The 22,754-nt window shown below is 34.9% G+C and overlaps 1 long non-coding RNA gene across 1 annotated transcript; it reads right to left on the reverse strand.

The window, feature by feature from the left end:
- Positions 1–1,487: 1,487 nt before the first annotated feature.
- LOC140843367 (uncharacterized) lies at positions 1,488–15,191 on the reverse strand. The gene is made up of 3 exons (XR_012121053.1): positions 15,046–15,191; positions 10,086–10,158; positions 1,488–7,284 (listed from the first exon to the last, which is right to left on the reverse strand). It is a non-coding gene; the product is annotated as an uncharacterized lncRNA (long non-coding RNA).
- Between the last annotated feature and the right edge of the window lie 7,563 nt (positions 15,192–22,754).

Raw genomic sequence — 22,754 nt, forward strand, 5'->3', positions numbered from 1 at the left:
AAAAGTGAAATTGTGTTACTTTTTTGAAGGGCCATGAGCAGAGAATTAAACATGAAATCATTTAATGTTATATAGGGGAGAATTTTACTAACAATGTAAATCTGTTAACACTGATTTTAAGAAAGTCAAAAAAAGATCAACTTCATCTACAATTGCACAAAATAATGTTTATAATAATGTCTCTCAAATCTCAATTACCCTATGGCAATTTGATTTGACTTCATCACTGCTATATGGGCAAGCACATGCACATGCTACGCATACACATACACACCCCTACATATATATTTTAAGTAAATACCTAAAAATAATTCTACACCTCCATGTATATGTTGCCATATCTCACATATCAAATTCTAAATTAGAGGTCCAAGACACTGCTTATAAATTATTCTATTGATACAATCAATTTCAGGAGTGGCAATGGAAATAAATATATATTATCATAATACATTTTGTTGTTCTAAAGTCTAGGAACTGCTTCAAAATTATTTATCTAGTTACTTTATCACAAAGGTTTTAATTAAAATTCACCTAATGGAGGGGCCACCACTCCATTGCAATTATTGTTCCTCTGTCCCTCAGTCCAAAATTTTTGTTGATACACTAAGCCTATTACAGCTCATAATTCCTTTAACATAATCCCAGTTCATAAATTCCTTTGACAAACTTTTAACAATTTTGAATAAGTATAAATATATTAATGTCTTTTTTGGTGCTGTATGATGACTGAATTATACAGAGTAATGGATCTTCATTGTAGGATTCTGGGATGAAAACAAGGCCAATCTGAATATAGGGTTCATATGCTATCACCAAGAAAAATCACTTTGCATTTATTCACAATTAAGAACATATTTTATAACAGCCAACAAATCATTTTTGATAACAATGGCTGTTGTGATATAACTTCACCATGATTTAAATATTTTAAATATACCTTTTGTACAGTGGTATATAGTAAATTGTATTTATAATGGAAAAGTTAAAAATAGACAAAATAATCACAAGGCATTTAATTTTGCTAAATAGTGCAAAATAATATTCTTATACCTAGTCAATAAGGAAGTCACCACATAAACATGGGAAGTAGGGTATAAGTCTGTCAGATTCTGTGAAATGTGGTTAGGGGACCTTTTAAAACTTTCCTAAAAGTAGAGAATGAAAAAAAAATAGAAATTTTTACTTTCTGTAAGAGAAAGATATAACTGGGGCTCTTTTTGTATTAAAGTATTAATGAGCTCACAATATTCTACTAGTAAAAAAAAAATTAAAGGCAAGAAAATAAGTCTTTTAAAATTATTTTCATAGAAAAGAAATTTCAAATCCACCATAAGAATTCTGTTTTTGCTTGGAATTCTGAAGTGGGCAAGAGCCAAAATGTGACTGAAACTGAGGAGGCTAAAAATTTTCTCCCTACATTTATATCTGTATGCTAAATTAATTACACATTTATATGTTTGTTATCTCAAATATTGGTGAATTGTTAAGAATTTGCCATGTATATAACTTGAATCTTCTGAGCCCAGATGCAAACTATTAAACAGGACTGAAAAAAAAGTAATTCTTCTTCGACAAATATAAATCAGGAAACAGAAATGTATATTTACCTAACAAAACATTAAAACATAGCCTAATGGTTTTTAAATTACTCTGGAACCATGAGTCTAGATTTCTTCACTACCTTTAGACTTCTGGAAGAAAAAAAATGTGATACCTTGAAATTTCTCTAAAATATATTCCCCTTAGGATATGTATGTGGGAGTCATCAAGGAAAGCATTTACTAAGAAAGGAGTCACTTTTCTCTAGAATCCCAAAATAGTATAATTTCCTGCTTCTCATGTTACAGCTAAGAAGATGTAAGGTACTTCAGTAACTTCTTCCTCTTGATAAGAACTTGTAGCTTCAACTTACAGAAATCAACTCAACTGTGCTTAAGCAAAAGGGAATTTATAACATCAAGAAATTAATGATCAAAACCCAGTCAGATGCCATTCACATACCATTCAACGTTTTTTCCATAAAAGAGAAAAAAGAAACTATGAAATGAATTCAGTCATAAACAAGAAAAGAAATTGGGTTAGTTGAAACCAATCTCTTCATAAGCTAGCCTAGGCAGGAGTTCAGAAATTTTGTCCACTCTGATATTTGAATGAAGTTAAGGAAAGTTATAAATAATTAGTTAAAACTGTTTCATTTACAGTGCTGTTTCCAAGATTTGGGCTTAACTCACCTTTATTGGTTAGGGTCTATAAAATGGCTTAACACTGCAATGGGTCATGGGGAAGATCTCTTGGAGACCTTCAGAATCAGATCTCAAGCCCCAATTAAAATCTTGGCCAATATTTAACCTCGGCTGTCTGAGTAGTTAAACCAAATTAATTGAAAAGATAATTCCAATTACCCTGGAAAAAATATAATTCTTGTCAGATGATTAAAGGTGGTCAATTCATTCCAATTGGGTGGTAAAAACACAACATGAGATCAACCCACATAGCGTATAAGGCAGTACTGTTCACTCTGTGCACAATGTTGTACATTAGGGCCCTAGAACTTCTTGAATAACTTGTTATCCCAAATATTGAGGAATTGTTAAGAATTTGCCATGTATTTAACTTTAATCTTCTGAGCCCAGATGCAAACTATTAAAAAGGATGGCATATGCAATATATATGCATATAATCTTGCATAACTGTAATTTTATATACTTTAATAGCAACTGCCTACCCCCGCCTCCCCGCATCCCAACCACTGACAACCATCATTTTACTTTTGGCTTCCACGTGTTTTACTATTTTATATATTTCATATAAATGGCATCTTGCAGTATTTGTCCTTCTGTGACTGGCTTGTTTCACTTACTGTAATGTCCTCAAGTTTCATCCATGTTATCGCATTGCAATATTGCAAAATGTTCTTCTTTTTAAGGATGAATAATATTCCATTGAATACGTATCCCACATTATTTTTATCCATTCACCCATTCCTGTACACTTAGGTCTTTTCCACTTTTTGGCTATTGTCTATAGTGCTGCAGTGAATGTGGGAATGCAAATATCTCTTTGAGAGTCTAATTTTATATCTTTTGGATAAATATCCAGAAGAAGTGGATTGCTGGATCATATGGTAGTTCTATATTTAGTTCTTTTGCAGAACCTCCATACAGTTTTCTATAGCAGCTGCAACATTTTACATTCCTGCCAATAGTGTACAAGAGTCCTAATTTCTCTACATCCTTGCCAACACTTACCGTCTTTGGTTTTTTCGATAATAGCCATCTTAACAGGTATGAGGAGATATCTTATTGGGCTTTGATTGCATTTCCTTAATATCCCTCAGTGTTACTGGGTAATTGAGTATCTTTTCATATACCTGCTCTTTTGAGAAATGTCTATTGAAGTCCTTTGTCCATGTTTTAATTGTGTTGTTTTTTGTGCTATTAAATTCAAGGAGTTCCTTTTATATTTTAAATATTAATCCCTTATCAAATATATGTCTTGCAAGTATTTTCTCCTATTCAGTAGGTGCCTTTGTCATTCTCATGTTTTTCCTTCACTGTGCAAGACGCTTTTTAGTCTGATGATATTCCACTTGTCGATTTGTACTTTTGTTGCCTATCGTTTTGGTATCATATCTAATAAATCATTGCCAAGACCTATGTCAAGGAACTTTTGCACTACATTTTCTTCTAGAAGCTTTATAGTTTCAGGTCTGACATTTTTTGTACATGGATATAAAGTCTTCCCAATACCATTTGTTAAAAAGACTTTCCATTCCCCATTGTGTATTCTGGGCACCCTTCTTGAAGATCACTTGACTGTATGTGCTTAGGTTTATTTCTAGGTTTTCTGTTATGTTCCAGTAAGCTCTGTCTGTCTTTATCTTTATATATGCCAGTACCATACTGTTTTAATTACCAAAGCTTTGCAATATGTTTTGAAGTCAGAACTTGTGATGTATCCAGCTTGTTCTTCTTTCTCAAGATCATTTTGGCTATTTTGGATCTTCTGTGGTGACATATGAATTCTAAAATTATTTTTCTATTTCTGATATAATGTCTTTGGGATTTTGATAGGTAAGCACTGAATTGCTATAAATAACTTTGAGCAGCAGTATGGACATTTTAACAGTATTAAGCCTTCCAGTCCATGAACTCAGGATGCCTTTCCATTTATTTTTGACTTCTTTAATTTCTTTCATTAGTGTTTTGTATTTTTTAGTCTATAAGGCCTTCATTTCCTTAGCTTAATTTATTCCTAAGTATTTCATTCTTTTTGATGCTATTCTAAATGATTTTCTTAATTTTCTTCTCAGTTTGTTGTTAATGGATAGCTGATTTTTATGTGGCCTCTTATAACTTATGTAAATTAATTAATTCTAAGAGGTTTTTGTTGTTGAAGTTTTAGTTTTCTAAATCATGTCATCTGCAAACAAATAATTTTACTTCTTCCTTTCTGATTTAAATGACTTTCTTTTTTTTTTTGCTTAATTTCTCTAACACTTTTAGTACTGTGTTGAATAGAGTGAACATCCTTGCCATGCTCCCAGTCTTTTAGGAAAAGCTTTTAGTTTTTACCATTGAGTGTGATATTAGCTATGAACATTTTGTATGTGGCCTCTATTATGTTGAGGTAATTTCCTTCTATTCCTGGCTTATTGTGAATTTTTGTTATGAAAGCATGCGGAATTTTGTTAAATGCTTTTTATGCATCTATAGAGATGATCACATGGTTTTTATCCTTCATTCTGTTGATGTAGGGTATCATATTAACTGAGTTTAACATGTTGAACCACCCTTACCTTGTTGAACCATTCCTAATCAGGAGATATTCCACTTGGTCATGGTGTATGATCTATCCTTTTAATATATTGTTGAATTCAGTTTTCTGGTATTCTATTGAGAATTTTTGCATCTGCATTTATTGGCCCATAGTTTGGTACCTTGATTTCTTTTCAGTGTCTTCATCTGGCTTTGGTATCAGGGTAATGTCAGCCTCATGTAGTGTTTGGATATTTTCCATGTTCCTTAATTCTTTGGAAGCGATTGAGAAAGATTAGCATTAATTTTTCTTTAAATGTATGATAGAATTCAATAGTGAATCCATCTAGTTCTGAGATGTTCTTTGTTGAAGAGTTTTTGATCACTTATTTAATCTCCCCACTAGTATAAGTCTGTTCAGATTTTCTGTTTCTTTGATTTAGTCTCTGTACATTTGTAGGAATTTTTTCATTTCTTCTATATTACCCAGTTTGTAGGCATATAATTTTTCATATCAGTCTCTTATGACTTTTTATTTCTATGATCTCAGTTCATTTTTTATTTTATGTGAGGCTTTTCCTTTTTCCTTACTCTATCTAATAGTTTATCAATTTTATTTGTCCTTTCAGGGAACCAATTCTTAGTTTCACTGATTTTTTTTCATTGTTTTTTTTAATCCTCTATTTCATTTATTTCTGCCCTATCTATATTATTTCTTTCCTTCTGCTAACTTTGGGCTTCATTTGTTCTTCTTTATCTAGTTCTCTGAAGTATAAAGTTAGGTTGTTTATTTGAGATTTTCCTTCCTTTTTAAAAACTGCAGGAGTTTATCACTAAAAATTCCCTCTTAGTTCTGATTTTCTTGCAACCCATTAATTAAGTACCTTGTATTTTCATTTTCTTTGGTCTCCAGATGTTGTCTAATTTCACTTTTAATTTCTTCTTTAATGTATTGTTTGCCCAAGAGTGTATTGTTTAATTTACACATATTTCTGAACTTTCTGGTTTTCCTTGTGCTGTTGATTTCTAGCTTTATTCACTTATGGTAAGAAAAGATAATTATGATTTTAATCTTCCTAAATTTGTTTTGACTTGCTTTGTGACCCATCATCTAATCTATTCTGGAGAATGTTCTATGTGCATTTGAAAAGAATATGTGTTTAAAAATCACATAATTTTATACTGTAAACTTCTATGTTTTAGCCATTCAGAGATAATAAGAAATTCTATGCCAGTTCAATTTAAAAGACACTCTTTATTATAAGAGAACCACAATACCCTAAGTAGCTATAATTGATTCTTGAAAAAAACAAATGATCTTCAAACCAGCCTGACTGTCATTCACATTGCATGTTATCAAGCCTCCTATGGTTAGTCTTATCTCTGCTTGGATTGCTGTTGAGAAAAAACAAACCATATCGTAGGCAGTAATGGAGACTGATGAGCCATTATTATAAAGACCACAATACATAAACAGAGATGAGTTAAATTGATATAATTGTTAATGGAGTTGAGCTATGTATAGTTTCTCTAAAACCAAAATTCTAGGATCATATTTGCAGTGGTCTCATTCTTCCATGTAGGACCACAGCATCATTGGCTGTATCTTCCAATTAAAGTGGCCGTTTAGAAAGTTGTTTTACTTTGTTCTCAGTATTAACTGAAACATCCAAATTTAAATTCACTATTAGATTGTCCAGTCCTTCGTAATAACTATTAGACATGTTTCCTCTGATAATTGAGTTACATCATAAAAAATAAAAGCTAGCACATTATATACTTTAAATGTATGCAAAGCTATATAAATTCATTTATAAACTTGAAGGTATTTTAAATGTGTGTGTGTGTGTGTGTATATATATATACACACACACACACACACAAACACACACACATTTCTCTTTAGAGGATTTTTTTAACATTGAAAATAAAGTATTTTTGTATAGTTTTTGTATTTTCTTCTAGAAATGCAAAGCTCTTCAAGCAAATTAATTATCTCCCATTTTATGAATAATATATTGTTTCTTCTCTCTATAACTTAGAAGTTATTTTAGAAGAATGCACATACTAGGTAGGCAAGTAATTCATAAATCTTAAACCAAAGATAATATTAAACCTTAAATCAAAGATAAAATTAAACATTAAATTATGTTTGGGTCCTATTTAAATTACCAGACTTGAGAGATATAGTTTAATTATCAGACTTCAGTAATACTACAGACAAATAGAATGTGTGGAACTTATTTGGAAACTAATACAAAAAAATATAATCTAAATAAAGCTATTTGTGAAAAAATGAGAAAAAAACTGTTAAGGGCTGTATATTAGACAATATTAAAGACTTATTGTAACTTTGTTAGGTATGGTGATGACATTGTGGTCACATAGAAAAGGCCTTGTTTATCACCATCAATCCCATTTCCATTAATGGTCCTTAGCGCCTGCTGCCATTTCTTCTGGTCACACCAGGTGAACTGCTTCATCCTTCCCCACTTCGTACAGTACAATTAAGTTGCATTGAATCCTTTGAGAAAGGGAAGGGAAAAGAAAAAGAGGGACAGGGAGTGGAGAAGAGAAACAAACCCACACCCAGAGCATAAAAATTTGAGTGATTATCTTTAAACCTGGGATAGGTTAGCCATGAGTGCTCATTAGTACCAAAGACAAAAAAAGTATCCCAGTTCATACATAAAATCAGAATATAAATTCCCATTAACATGAGTACAAAATAGTCCAGGATTTTTCTTAGATTTCTGACATATACACCATCTACTTCTCTCAGCCTGTACCTTTGAAATTCCCTTTCCTTTTTTAGGCTTCTCTTATTATTACACATTTTCAGTCTATTTTTTTAGTAGAATGGGTCTTTGTGGGATATGCCCTAAATCCTGACATGAATGTGAATGTTTTTCTCCTTCCAGACATTAGAAACATTGTCTCCTTTATCGATCAGACTGATTGCTAGCAACATGCCCTTCCATATGCACAGGGAAGTCTTTCAGAATCTCCTGCTCCAGGGAAACCCCTTTCTGCCAGGAGCGACCCTGTGTCTGGACTCAGCAGCTGGCAAGAGTAACTCCTTGGCCACACATAGCAGCAGGCTGAGCAGCCTTCCATGCATGTATCTTTGTGTGCCTCAGCAACCAAAGCATTTACGAGATGCCAGTTTGCTCATGCAGGGCAACATAGAGAAGCAGGGCAGGTTGCTTTTTGGCACATCACTCTCATCATAAACTCAGTCCCATTCTTCAGCCAGGACAACAAATGATTATTTCAAAAACAAGCCTCATGTTAAAAATCTCAAAGTGATTTTATTTTAATTTACAAATTGCCTATAACATCTGAACCATATGATAATATTAAAGTATGTGACCTAAATTTGTCATTAAAATATATATTGCTCAATTATAATAATAATCATTAAATTTATCCTTTCCTCCTTGTTGAAAATATAACTGTAATAAAAGTTGCAAATTGAAAATGAAATGAGACAAAAGAGACCAGAAGGAAGGAGTTAGAAAGGAAAGTGGAACTAGAATAAGAAAGATCCAGAGATGTTTAAGGGAAGAAATAAGAGAAAAAGCAGAAAGATGGGAAGAAATGATGGTAAAGTAAGACTAGACTAGAAAAAGGAGAAAGAACAAAGAAATGAGTGCAATGGGAAGGGCAAAGAGAAGAAAAGATGTCCTGGGATTAAAGGTATTTTCTCTGTGTGTTTACCTTCTCTTGTGCAAATCTCACAGTCAGGTGCCCATTCTGGGATCATCTTGAATGAATCATCATTTAGTTTTGTGGAAAATGCATTCATACTGGAATTTTCATGTTGTATCACAAAACTTTACCTACCGAAACCTTTACTTATAGTAAGAACCAAACATTCAAGTCTATCACTAATGATTAGTCTGCAATGTATCAGCAGTGTTCGATGTGAGCTATTTAGCAGAGATTTAGCTTCACAGACCCTTGTGTGATACCATAGCTTCAATCAAGAATGAGCTTGAGCAGTCTATTTTCAACCCTACAATGAGGGAAGACACATTACTGTGACTCATTCATTTTCTCTGAAATAGTTTCAGTCACTCACTAGCACTACATAGATGGTCATTTTCAGATGATTTTAAAATAGTTTTTGTTCCTGACAAAGAACTGATCTCTTCAATGACATCATTTTTTTCATTCTTAAGAAAAGCAACAATTTTCTTTTATGGCTGTATTATCATTATCCAGAGACTAGTTTTCTGTCTAATGTAGATTTATTTCAAGAACAAATATAATATTATGTTGGCTAATCTATATATTAAAAGGACTCTTCAGACGGTGACCAATTCTTCTTAAAATTTTCCAAGTTCATATTTTACTTAGATGGCCCCACAATATTATGTGAAATGAGGTTTGTAGCATAGGAAAATATGGTTATTCAAATTTAAAATGTACTGCTTATAACACATCTCTTCTCTGTGTAAACAAACATTCTTTGGTTTAAGAGACTTCACAAATTAAAAATGTTTTCACTGAATATTAATTTGCTCAGAGTTACAGTATGAATAACAATATGACATGCAGTGTTCAAATGTATTTGAACATGTAACACTTTTTTCTTGGGATACAGATTAATATGAAATGTTGATCTTTATTATTTAATTTGACCAGTACAAAAATAGAAATCAAGAATCATGAAAAGATCCTTAAAAAATGGAGTTAACCCATTAATAGGATTTTGCAGATGAGAAAGTTAACAAAAAAGCTGTGTATTACAGGTGTGTGTCTAGTAGGTAGCAGATCGCAGAAGTCTGAATTCCTAGCTCTTATGTTTTGTTTTTGTGTTTAAGTTTTCAATCTTACCACTGAGGGTGACCTTCTCACTCAATCTTATTTGTACAATGCCAGAGTGTGAATATAAAAAATCAACCAATCAGACCACATCCATGCCAAATGTACTATGTAAATGTAAGTCCATACTGGCTGTTAACTTTGACAGATTGTAAAGAAAATGGAAGTTCCTATGGCCAGGATTCTCACCTGACGGTAGTCTGCTTGCCCGCTGCACACATGTGGGAAATGCGTTATTGACTCTATAAAGAGCTCTGCCCAGTGCTCTGGGTTGCACGGCTACAGGAGAGCAGAGGCTGGAGTGGTGGCAGCGACCGGGACAGAAACTGAGACGGCTGTGGGGGCGAAGAGGCCCAGAGACAGAGACCGGCTTGCTGCATGCAGATTTGCTCAGAGGTGGATGGGATTCTAGTGCTTGACCTGCCACTGTGGTAATGAGGTTGGGTATAAACCCTTTCACCCAAAGAATGTTCCATTGTCATTTTTCAGACTTACCGAATCAAGAGTGAACTTGTCCAAGGCTGAAACCCATTGGCAAGACATGGATAAAACTGTAACCAAACATATCCTGAAAGCAAAAATAATTCAAAGTATAAAATTAAAATGACAGAGGAGGAGAGAAAGGACAATAGAAGAGAGAAGAACAGAAGAAAGGAGAGACTCCAATATCAAGTCATGAACTCCAACAATTTAATTATGGAATTAGGAGATGGCTTGGAAATGTAAAGAATTACTGGTGGAAAAAAATAAAGAAAGTGTCATCTGATTGATGATAAAAATGAGCTTTCAAAAGAGGAGTTCTGATGCAATGTTGAATCCTCTCGTAAAGTCTAAGTGCAAAAAAAAAAAAAAAAAGGGACCGGAACATAGTTTATTCAAATCAAGGAGCTCAGATTATTTTACAGGATACAAATTTGGTGTGCCAGAGTATTTATATTTTACATACTGTGCAGGTTTCTCAGTGTCTATACTTGTTGGTAGAAAGAATTTCAATCCAGACAAAATTCGTTTCTTTAGCTTTTTTAATTTTTTCTACAAATAGACTTTCCCATATCTAGTGGGCATTCAATCTACACAAAAGCTATATGCTTTAAAATACTAACACCTAAATTATGGGCTTGGGTCAGATTGTCCTGATTCAATTTTGGCTGTAACCACCTATTCTCGGTGTGATATTGGGCAAGATACTTGCCATCTGTGGCTCATTTTCATTATTACTAAAATGGGAGAGGAGTAGTTCTTAAATTTATGCAGTTGTGAGGAATAGGTAAGCTAATACATGTAGCGGTTTTGGAAAAGTGCCTGGCTCATCAATGGCCAATACACAGTTGCAGTCCCAAAAAGCTAAAAAAATTCCTCTCACATGTGCTTAACTGAAGAGAGGTTAATAGAGAGTCTATTTAACGAGAAATGTGGAAAGCTCTGGAAGCCAGTAAGGAATATGAGACACTCCTGGACTATAACAGTAAGGAGTGTATACTAAATCTAGGCTGAAGGGCAAAGAGAGGAATTAACAATACCAATGCCTGAGGAGAGCTGGAGCTGTGGCTGAGATTACTCTCTATTTCTCTGTACCATTGCCTTCCTGTGCTTTGCATTGGTTGAACCCAAGGGGCCCAAGTGGTACAGTCCTTAGCAGGCAGCTCCCTGGAGCTCAGAGCACAGAGGAGCAGAAACTGTATGAGGATGGGGAAGAGGCAATAAAGTTTTATAACCAGAACATTCTAGTTTTGTCATTCAGCATCCATTTTTGCCCTTGACTTGGATAAAAATATTTCATCCTTAGAGGTCATCTCAGCAGCTGTGGAATGATGTCAGTTCAGTCATACTGCCTTCTAGGACATAAGTTATAACAGTACTTTCCATATATGAAGACAGAGAAAAAGACAAAAAGAAACAAACACTTAACATAAAATACAGCTACAACAGTATCTACCGTAGCAGGTCATAAAGCCCAAATCGATAACCATTGCTTTCTTCTGACATCATCTATTCCATGTTCCCCTTAACCTCTGTCAGCACCTCCTCTGCTCTGGGTCCTTTACCCAGAGTAGTGACTGACCCCAATCATCATTTCTACAAGATCCAAGACCTTAATGATCCTGTCCTCACTGGTTGCTGCATTTACTTTTGGTCATTCTTATTGGATGTGAATTATTAAAATGTGCCCCAGTGAGTCTCCTTGTGTAATTCTAGTCAAAGGATTTAACTGAAAAATTTTAATGACCATTTACACATGTGGCAGACTGCAGAGATCTGCCGTCTACTAGACATGCACGTGTAATACATTTACATATGTGTGTCCCAGTGTAAAGGCATCAACTGCACATGTCTAGATGCCAGGGCCTGACCACTTCAGGGAGCAGCCTCCTGAGGCCCGATACCTATGGCCTGACACTATTCCTGAGACCTGAGAGCTGACTCTGAGCCACTGCCAGGACGCTGTGCTGAGGCAGGAGAGAGCAGAGTGAGCAATGACTGACACTTACTCCCTCTTACTTCTGGCCCATGCCTGCCATTAACTGCAACCCGTTGAAGACTTAAGGCCAAGGGAACTTAAGTGATGAAACCCTTAGGCCTCAACCCACCATGACACAGATCAAAGCAGAGAAAGAGGAAAATGGATCTGATTGGGCAGATAGAGAATAACCGACATATATCTGTTAAGTCCTATTTTATTCTTATTAATCTATCTTCAGTCTTATTTCTACTTCTTTTGGGCCACTGGTGAATCTAGTGATGGACAGCCTTTCAAAAAAAAAATAAAACGAATTGTGTGGTATGGGTTATACCAACGAGTTTTGTTGGCCAAAAAAAAGTTGACTTAAATTTCTTTGAGCTATTGAAGGAGCTGGATATAAGATTTTACTTTGGTGTGCTAGCACTGTATTCCTTGGAGGGCTCATAATGAAATCAGTCATACATAGGTAACTGCCATTCTAAGTTTACACTTTAAAAAGGATGATCTGACATCACCTGAGGGCAAAAGCAGTGAAGATAAGAGTCCTTGTATCTGGAAATGTAATGCAAAGGGAAGGAAGCAAAAGAAATATGTATTGGTGAAAAAGGCAATGTCACAAGAACTTAGGCAAGGTCCAGCCTTGCGAAACAGCAAGGGCTTAAACTCTGTAAAGTGTTCTCTAACTTTCTTTTATTGGCCTTATAGTCTTAGAATTATCTTGTAAATTAGATTTCCTAATTGTTTAATAATTTTAGTTTATTACAAAATACTTAAAGACAGCTACTGCTTTTATTTCAGCAAGTAAATTTAAAAATCAGGGCAATATGAGTGCCCATCTGTACAATCTAACATTTAGTTTCCTCCACAGTGAAGAAAAAGGATTCATTTGGTCATGTATGGATAATTAAGACTGTAAAATGACTATATTTTCTTCTTTCAGTTAAGCCTTCTAATGTTTCCTGAAAATGTATTTGAATTTCTCTTCCTCATTTAGAAAAGAATTTAGGAAAGCACTTCACTTTTTGTGATCCAGAATTCTCAATAACAAATTGCAAGCAGAGATGTACTGTTTAGAAATAATGATGATGCACTTTCTGCAGCCTTCAGCAGTGGTTGCCAATGATTAGCGGCTGGTTAGGTTCGGCAGCCTACACTGAAGCATGTTACCAATGTACTCCACAAGGTGCTCTCGTCCTTGATCCACAAAACTGCCCTCTGAAGTAAGTTGTCTTGCATCTTAGGAAGATGACAACTGTTACACATTCTTAAATAAAACCTGGACCTTGCCCTAGCGTGATGCACACTAATCACTCTATCACTGTGAAGCTTATTAAAAATGAATGAAGATCTAGCGACCAGCTTTTCATCAAAATATTCATGAGACTATCCCCTCTCCCCATAGCAGAGAAGTACTCTGCAGGCTTGGATCAGTGCGTTAAAGACTCCCCCAGTATGCATGGACACAGTGGGCCATGGCAGCTCTGAAAGGGTCATTACAGTCTATCATGTCAATGGTCTGTGTACAAGGACTCCCTTAGCCTGCATTGACACGATGCACAATGATGGCTTCAGAACATATGATGATGACTTCAGTGGGAGAACCATAATGGTTGCATTAAGATTTCAGGAAAACTTCAATGGGAACATCTCATACACTTCTCGTGAGATCATAATGACTCAGATGAGTTTGTTATGATCTCAGTAGAAGTTGAAAATATAAGAGAGACACCATAAAGATGGAGTCCTTTCAAAGTCATATTTTTTATTTCCCCTCAGTTTAAAGTATTTTCTTATGTTACACAAACAACAATAATAATGAGGGATACATTACTGACAGATTGACAAAAAGAATGTAAATAAAAATAATAGTAATAACAACACTAAACATATAATGATTACTATGCTTATTTGCTATGCCAGGCACCCTACTACATGACCTTCATACCTATCATCTCATTTCATATCAAAACCACCCTGAAGTTAATGGTATGATTTTTCCTTCATCACAAGTGGCAAAACAGGGCCTTAGAAAGGGTAAGTAACTTACTTAAGGAACTAGATGATCAAATGTTCTAAGAAAATGAGTTTAACAACTGGATTAATCTTACCTTGTTATATAAATTCAAATTTCTGAATTTCAGGATTCTCATGAATGATTGCTATACAATCTGAGTTGTATTACCAAGCAATCATATACAGACAATAAAAACTTAAGTAATTATGAGTAACCTTTTGCAAAGGCTTTTCAAAATTTCCTCATTCAGTTCTCCTAGCAACATTGGAAAAAGGTATGATTAATCTCATAGTATAATAAGGGAGATAAAAACAGAGATGTCTGACCTAGGTCCAGTTTATTCAGAGTGCCTCAAAGAAAGTAATACAGCCCTAATCACCAACTAATGGAGTTGAACTTACCTGTTTTGTTCCCCATACTCACAAACCTTTTCCTTTAATGAAATCTTAAGGAAATCTCATTATAAACAACAAGTAGGAATTGAGCTTCTCCCCCTAAGTGAAGGGAACAATGAAGCTCAGTCTGTTTGCCCACATTCAATTTTGTCTGTTTTTAAAGGAACTCCTTAGATGATAAAGCCAATGCTTTAGCTAATTTTAATATATAACAACCTGAGTCTTTGTTCAAGATACAAGTCGAATCTCACATATACACTACATTTGCAAAAGAGATGAACAGAAGCAAGTTTGTGCATCCACATACATTCTCATCAAACAATTGGAACCTGGAAAAGATATTATAACTTTAAAGTTGCTTCAATAGAAAGTCACAAGAGTATTTCCTCTGGAAACCAGATTTTTATGAAACTTAATAAGGTGGTATTCTTCCCAACATGGGAGAGGTCATTAGTAATCAGCTTTAACAAGTATTAAATACCTTGACAGTGTGCAGGTACCTGGAATTTTGTTAATACTTCATTTATTTTTACATGGCCAAGGCTTAGGAACACTTTAGATTGGGAAGAATTATTTTTTACTTACCTCATATTGTTCTAGCAGGGACCTTGAACCAGCCAGTGATCCATGTCATTTTACTGAACATGTCACATTAGAACAGCAGATTAATTCACAGCCAACAATAAACACTCCGGGCAGCTATAACCAGCCTCCATTGTAATGTCCAAACAACCATGTATGACATTATGCATTAATATTGCTAACCTTGGTAGTAACCCTTTTCATAATAAAAGAGTCCTTTTACCCAGAAAGCTAGTCACATGAAAATGTCATAATGTTCCAGGAAAAAACTGTACATGATTACACTTATGTATTGAGGGTGGCCAAACAAAACGAAAAATAATTTGTCATCTTGTTTGTCACAGTCGACTCAAGTAGAAAGAAAAGGGCTTTGGAAAAATAAAATTGAAGTAGAAATATGGGGAATGTTATTTTTTTTGTTTAGCACTTAAATCTAACCGGGGAATTCGAGCGTGCAGGTGAAATTCATATTAACTTGTAAGGGTATTGCTGGAAGAAATATGCACCTATTTTTATCATAAATATTCCATCTCCCATATACCTTCAGAAAAGGTAAAGTACATTGAGAAAGCAGTTGCCAGCCACAGTACTGAGAACATTGTCCCTGGGTTATAGTTGTTGCCCTAAGTTCACTATGTGATATGAAACAGGCATTGCTGTGTTTCAGTAACTCAGCCAAAGGTCTCAGATTCTGATCAGTGAGAAGAATGCTATTTGCTCCTTTTTACCCTCACAGGAATATTATGATGTTTCAAGATATGATGTCTGTTAAGTGTTTGCTTAGGAACCAAGTGATTTATAAACACTGATCTTACAGAAGAAAATGTAAGCTCTTGACAGTCACAGGAAAATGCAGTGACAGATCTTGCTCTTTCCAAAATGCAGCCCAATATCTCTCTTTTTAACCAGGATATTAAAAAGTTGGTGCTTAAAGGAATGCACATTTAAAGAAGAAAAAAGGGTTAAGAATACATTCTGAAAAATCACAAGTATCCAACCACCACCTTTGCTGAAATAATTTATTTGAGAAGTATATATTATTGTTGTATGGTGCAAATGTTTCCCAATTTGCATGCTTCAATACTTATATGTGCACACATTCAGACATAGACACACATAGAAATGCACATATAAACACACATATGTTTGTATGGAGTATAATTTCTGAATGTGGGTAGGTATGAAGGATAGTTATTTTTTATGGTGTTTTGATTTAGACAGTTCAGAATTCCATATGCTTTGATAAATAAGCAATCTTTTTTTCAGTTGTATTTCTGGCTAACCAGTTAAATATTCCAGTGTCACAGCAAATAATGCAAACAGTCCCATATTGCTGCCAATGATGTGTATTATTTTTCCTCTCATATTTATAGATAAATTTATATTTAATTATTTTACTTAGGACTTCTCATAAATCATCAGTCTTGTCATTAGCGGAATGGAAGATAATGCTTTTCATAAAGGGCTTAGGGGAGCATCCTGTGACTTCCAGCCTCTACAATATTAGGGATATAGTCAAGCATTCTAATTTCAGAGACCACTCACTCCCTTTCCCTAAGGGAGTTGCTCTCAAAGTCTGCTCCATTTCACCCCATGGGCTCCACCATCTCCAAATCATATCATTCAGTGCCCTGCCCCCAGTCAGAATATTGTATAATGATGAAAAAAATTATGTAATTTCAAAAAAGAATATGTTGATTACCATTGCTCAAAAGACAAGGTGCCATTCGGGAAAGATGGCATCAACTCTGATCTGTTCCCTTCTCATTTTACCTTCTCCCTTTCCAAAATTCTTGTTTCATAGCAGTTAATTGAAGAGTCCAGGTCTTATGTGTCTTCAGTTGCATGTTCTAATGATTGAAATATGTTAGCAAAAGATTCTTTGATTTTCTTCACCTCTAAATAGAGTATAAGCTTCATTAGTTTATTTACCAAAGCACTTGAAACAGTCCTAGAAAACGTAGAAAAAGCAAGGCATTGCATAGTACTTCCATTTCATTCTCAAAATTCGGATGCATAGTGATAGTTTTCGCAAACCTAACACAGCTACCTTCTGTCATGAAGATAAAATAAGGGGAATTCTTTGCTAACAGCTGAAAAGCAGATTCCTAAAAGGTGAGACAGGTAGAGGAACTGTTTTATCTCCTTTGTTTCTGGAGGAGCAGGATACTCCAAAGAATTAAAAGGGCAAGTGAAACTGAGAATCCTTGCTCATGTGCATAGAAATTCTAAGAAGTTCAGAGCACTTAATACATCAAGCGAATTTTGTGCTGAGGCAGAATGAATTGCCTGTATTCTCATTTTCAACTAAGTCATAGGGGTAAGACAGGTACCTTCAAATCTGCAGTTAAATTATTCAGAGCACTGAAGGATCTTTGAGCCCATTGCAAGGGCAATTGGTTAATCGTACTCTAGTGACCAGAGAAAGGGATTGCAATTACCCATGTGCTGATTCCCAGGAGATCATCTGCATGCTGGATGACTCCAACTGATTAGAGCCCATTTATCCCACAATGTACTAGACATGACAGAGCATGAGAATCGATTCGATGACCTCAAAATCAAAGGTAGACAAACATAGCACTGACATTGAATTTGGAACCCAGATACCAGTGAGAGTAAGGGAAATATTGTTTAAAAATGTTTCAGATAACCTGTGTCTTTCCAATATATTATGTATTCAATTGCCTGTAATGTGGAGTTACATATCTAAAATTACCCAATGGTTTAGAAGTTTAACTAGAAGCTTAACTAATGAGAATAACTCAAACACAAAAAAAGAGCAAACCTGATAACATTAGTCCTCCTTGCTCCTGATAATTATGAGTTCAATAGAACTCTAAATCAGAAATAATCCCATGTAATACATTTTTAGAACCATTAAAAGGGATTAAATATAGCATTATGTTCTAAAACCAGGGAAGCAGTATTTGTAAATTCACTTCCCTGTTTGCTTGTTTTCATGTTTTAATTAAATATTATAATAGTCTCTGTGTTTATTATTAATGGCAAACATTATTTGCAGAATATGTGAAACTATTTTTAAAAGGCTTTTTTTTTAACCTATCATAGGGTACAACATATAAGATAACTATTTCTCTACTATATGTGGCTCCTTAAGAGTCCTTGAAGAATACATGGTGCAAATTTTATTTCCCATTTATTAAGTTACATACAATGTTCATGAAAACTGGAAAATGCTGGTTTTCAATAGGTACATTAAAAGTTGTGTTTAATATTAACTGGTTCAGAATTAGCTATGAACTTTTTAAAAATTGCACTTATTTAAGCTGTGTAACCTGTCATGCAAAGGAACTGTGCTAAGTATGTAGTTGTGATAGAAGTGTCATTTGGGTTAAGTGTCCAGGAAATGTCCCCACAAAGCTAAAAATTCATACTGACTTTAAAAAGAGTTTCTCCTCCGGACAATGTAAAATGATTATTGTTGAAGGGAATTGGTATATGAATGAATAACTCTGGAGAATGACACCAGCACCAAAAATGACACCAGAGTGATACTTCATTTTTCCTGTTAAATGAATAAAAGAATATGAAGAATTTCAATGTCAGGCAAGAAGTTAGTAAATCAATTATCAGTCTATGTGGAATTTTTTTTTCTTTCTGTTTATGGCACAGTACCACTGTTGCTGCTGAAGCAGGTGAATGTTCAAGTGAGCTGCAAAACATTGATTTATAATAAATCAGTAAAATATTTTTCCTCTAACTATATACCAAAATCGAAGTGAGGGAAATATGGAAATAGAGAAATAAAAGGAAAAAATGAGATAAATAAATACCAGCTAAAGCTGGCAAAAGACCTAAGGAAACAGCAATTTTGAATTATTTATTTATTAAAATAATTTATAAAATAATCATGTTTAATTATTTAGTGTTGATTTCTTCACATAACTTGAGTGTCAGGGCCAGTCTTTGGATGACCATATTATTTCTTCTAAAATCTGTGAACAAATGAACTCTTCAATAGCCCTGTTGACACAGGGGCTGAGGCTGGGATCTTCAGATGTCATAAGGATGGACCCACATGGAAGCATAGAATACTCAAAATAGCATTCCTAAAAGGAATTTGCAAGCTCCCCCCAACATCAAAACTATATTTAGGGCTAACAAAATCATGTTCTAAGAATAAAATATGGATTGCTATCCCAGTTTTACTAAATACAGAGAGTCTACTATGTGTGTAGTAGTTTTCTAAATTTATAGCATACATCCAAAGGTAGTAAGACTCAGATTTTAAAGAATTTACAGCTGAGCAGAGTTAAAATCCAACTACATATTTAAAGAATAATTACCATTCAAGACCGAGGTATTAGCAGATCTAAAATTGGAAAAGCTTTCTGTAAAATCAAGGTAACCACACTTGAAGTGGTGGAAACAGCATGGAGTTTGGAGTCAGCGAACTCTGTACTCAAATCTTGGCTCTTCCCTGCAGTGATGAATGACTGATATGATGAAGAAAATCTGCTACCAGCAATTACTATAGCACTAGAATAGAAACAAAAAAATAAGAAAAAAAAAGGACCTTGCAAACTGAATGCTGCAGGGCACTCTGACTTGCACAGTTCTGCACCTGTGCAGTTAAGGGAAGATCCCTAGCTCTCAGGGGATGACAAGAAGTAAACCTGCCACAACTCCTGAGATGTCCGAAAGTAGAGGTGAGACTTGGCAGATCAGAGATACTACTGATTACCCACAGCTAAACGAACAGTATGAGTATCAGCATGATAATGCCAATTCTCCATGTCTTCAAGTCCTACAGGGTGGCATGATGGGCTCCAGCGGAGCCATGCACCCACTGTATGCACCACACTGGGGCAAACAAACAATCCTCCATCGGGAAGCAAGCGACTGCATGGTAAGCACACACTGGTCACTTTGATCAAAGTAGTTGATTATGTGACATGCTGCAGAAAGTTCTGGTGTCTGGAGAGGAAAACCCTTGCTGTCTGTCACACTCAGCTAGGAAGCTCATAGATGCTCAGGGACAGTGATGAACTGCCTCTCTCAACACCACTGTGAGAGTAACATGGGTCATTTTTCATACAAACATTTTAAAGGTATAAAGGTAACATATTCAAGTTTTAGTGTTAAATATTGCTTTGAAGAAATACAGACAAAAATATAATAGATGGAAAAAGCAGATGGCAGAAGAATACCAATAAGGTATACAAGTAGATGGGTGAAAGGACATAGGTTAAGGCAAGGCTTCTCACCTTGGCACACTGATTTTGGGCACTGAGAATTCTTACTCTGGGGTCTGATCTGTGCACTGCAGGATGCTCAGCACCCCTGGATGCCAAGCACCCCCTCTCTCATGGTTATGACACCAGAAGTCTCTCCAGACAGTGCCAAATACTCCCAGGAGGTGGGAGGTGAAATCGCCCTTGGATGAATACCCCTGGATTAGGGGAAAGAAACAGAAAGGCAGGAGGAAAACAAATCAAAAATAGAAAAATGTTTTAAACAAAATGAGCAGTGCCTTACTTTATGCCAGGCACTGTGCTAAATCCATTAAATCCATTAGTGCACTTCATACTTAACAGTACTACTTTGGTAGAGTTATTATTATTATTGCCCTTCTAACAGTTAAAGAGCTTGAGAAACAAGCTTTATAATTTAAATACTTTACACAAGAGGCTCTGTCTCACTGATGCAGTTTGCTAACAGTCTGAAGACTTAACTAGAAAATAACAGCGTTCACTGACTGCTGATTGTAGGGACACCGAGGCTATCTGGTGCCTATCTGGTCACTAACAGCTGTAAAACTAAAATCACAAAATGTGAGACAGGAATTTTTCTTTCTTTCTCACCATCAGAAAAGACACATTAAAAGAAAAGTTCTCTTTTATTTTTTCAAGAACCATGCCAAAGGAAGGAAATGCCTTCTCAGTACTGCTAAGGTGCTTATCATTATTGAAAGATAAAACTCTGAAAACTAAAACAAAACGAGAGATACATTTCTTTCTATCTTGTTCTCTTGGAGCCCAATAGGGAAATGATAACATAGTTAAGACCAATCAAAGAAAACTACACAGAATGGCTTTTGCAACGTGTCTTTTTCAAAAGTAGTATCAATTTTCCCAAACCTTCCCACACCTCAGGAAAAAAATTCCCATTTAGTTTTCTACAGACACATTTGCTAAAAGGAGAACACAGCTAAATAATCGCGCTCTCAACCAATGTGTTAAAGCTGAATCTGCCTTTTGGTGAACAGATTCCTTGCAGAAATCGTGTGGTATATTCTGTGGGAAACTAATGACTTGTAGAGAACTACAGACTTGAGCTTTGCTGTTCAGTAATAAAACCAGCCCAAACGTATTTTTTTAGCTGTTCTGATCAATGCCAGGCATATCCATAACATATAAGCCAGGACTGATCTAAATATCTGTTCATTACATTACCCGACTCTAGATCTGAGCAGAATGATGTTAGAGAAAGGTTATTATTCTTGGTAGTTTCTGGCACGCTATGTATTTATAAATATATTCTCACACCAACATTATCAGGAAACCATTAAAGACTGAAGAAATATATGAAATCATGCTCACTTATAGTCTATGCTCATTTTTAGTAGGCTGTGTAAACTTAAATGGTTTATTCAATATAAATCGTAAAAGAAAACACATGATTGTATGTAATTAATTTTTTTAAATACTCATTTAAATTGATTTCTAGTATAATGTTGTTTTGTGCCCACAGTGAATGAAATGCTCCAACTTAATTATGAATCAACATGCATTTATTGCTGTATCAGATACATATGTATCTAAACATTTAGATTTTGATGGGGCAATTTTCCAGACACAAGGTGGAAAATAAATTATCTCCTCTTTCAAAAAGCTTATAAACTAGGAGAAGAGAGCTGAGAGAGACACAAAGCATTATAATATGGTGCATTAAAAGATGTGCATCATCAGAGAAATGTAAGGTAGATACCATGGGAGCACACAGGGGAAAGAGACATTCTTCTTGAGAAACAAGAATATCCACGGAGTTTGAGCATTGAGTGAGCCGGGAGACTGGTAGGAGACGAAGTCCCAGAGATAGCAGGGTCGTCTGATTATCTAGCTTTGTAGTATCTTATAAGGACTTGGGTCTTATTGTGGGTGATAGCCTTGGAATAGTTTTGAGAAAAAGAATGAAATCATCTGATTTAAGTTTCAGCAGGATCAATGGTGGCAGTGTTGAGAATAAACTTATGGAAGAGATGAGAGTATGAAGCTGGGAAGGCAGGAAGCCTGTGCACTAATACAGGAGGGACACAATGGCTTGAGTGAGACTGGAGGAGACCGTGGAAAGAAGGAAAAGTCAGCTTTTAAAAGAAATCCCACATTGGTATTAAAGCTAGAAAAACATCTGAGGTAAGAAAGAAAACTCTTGAAAGCAGCCTAAGGTGTTTGGATTGTATTTGGTAGTCAATTGAGAATCTCTTGAGGGCTATGTTAATTTTAAAATACATTTTAAGATGAATTTTAAGAAAATTTCCTAAGAAATATATACCGATAAAAATTAAAATATATAATGATAAATAGCATAAAATATAGAACTAACTAAAAAACAAATACATAAAAGAAATCTATAATGGACCTTTCTTTGAAAATAGTAGTAAAATACACATTTTTCTATATATATTTTTATAATTTTTATATTATTTTGTATATTGTGTATTTTCTATACTTCATTTTCAACTCTAG

Source organism: Manis javanica, chromosome 9 (assembly GCF_040802235.1).
Source record: "Manis javanica isolate MJ-LG chromosome 9, MJ_LKY, whole genome shotgun sequence".
NCBI classification, from domain to species: Eukaryota; Metazoa; Chordata; class Mammalia; order Pholidota; family Manidae; genus Manis; species Manis javanica.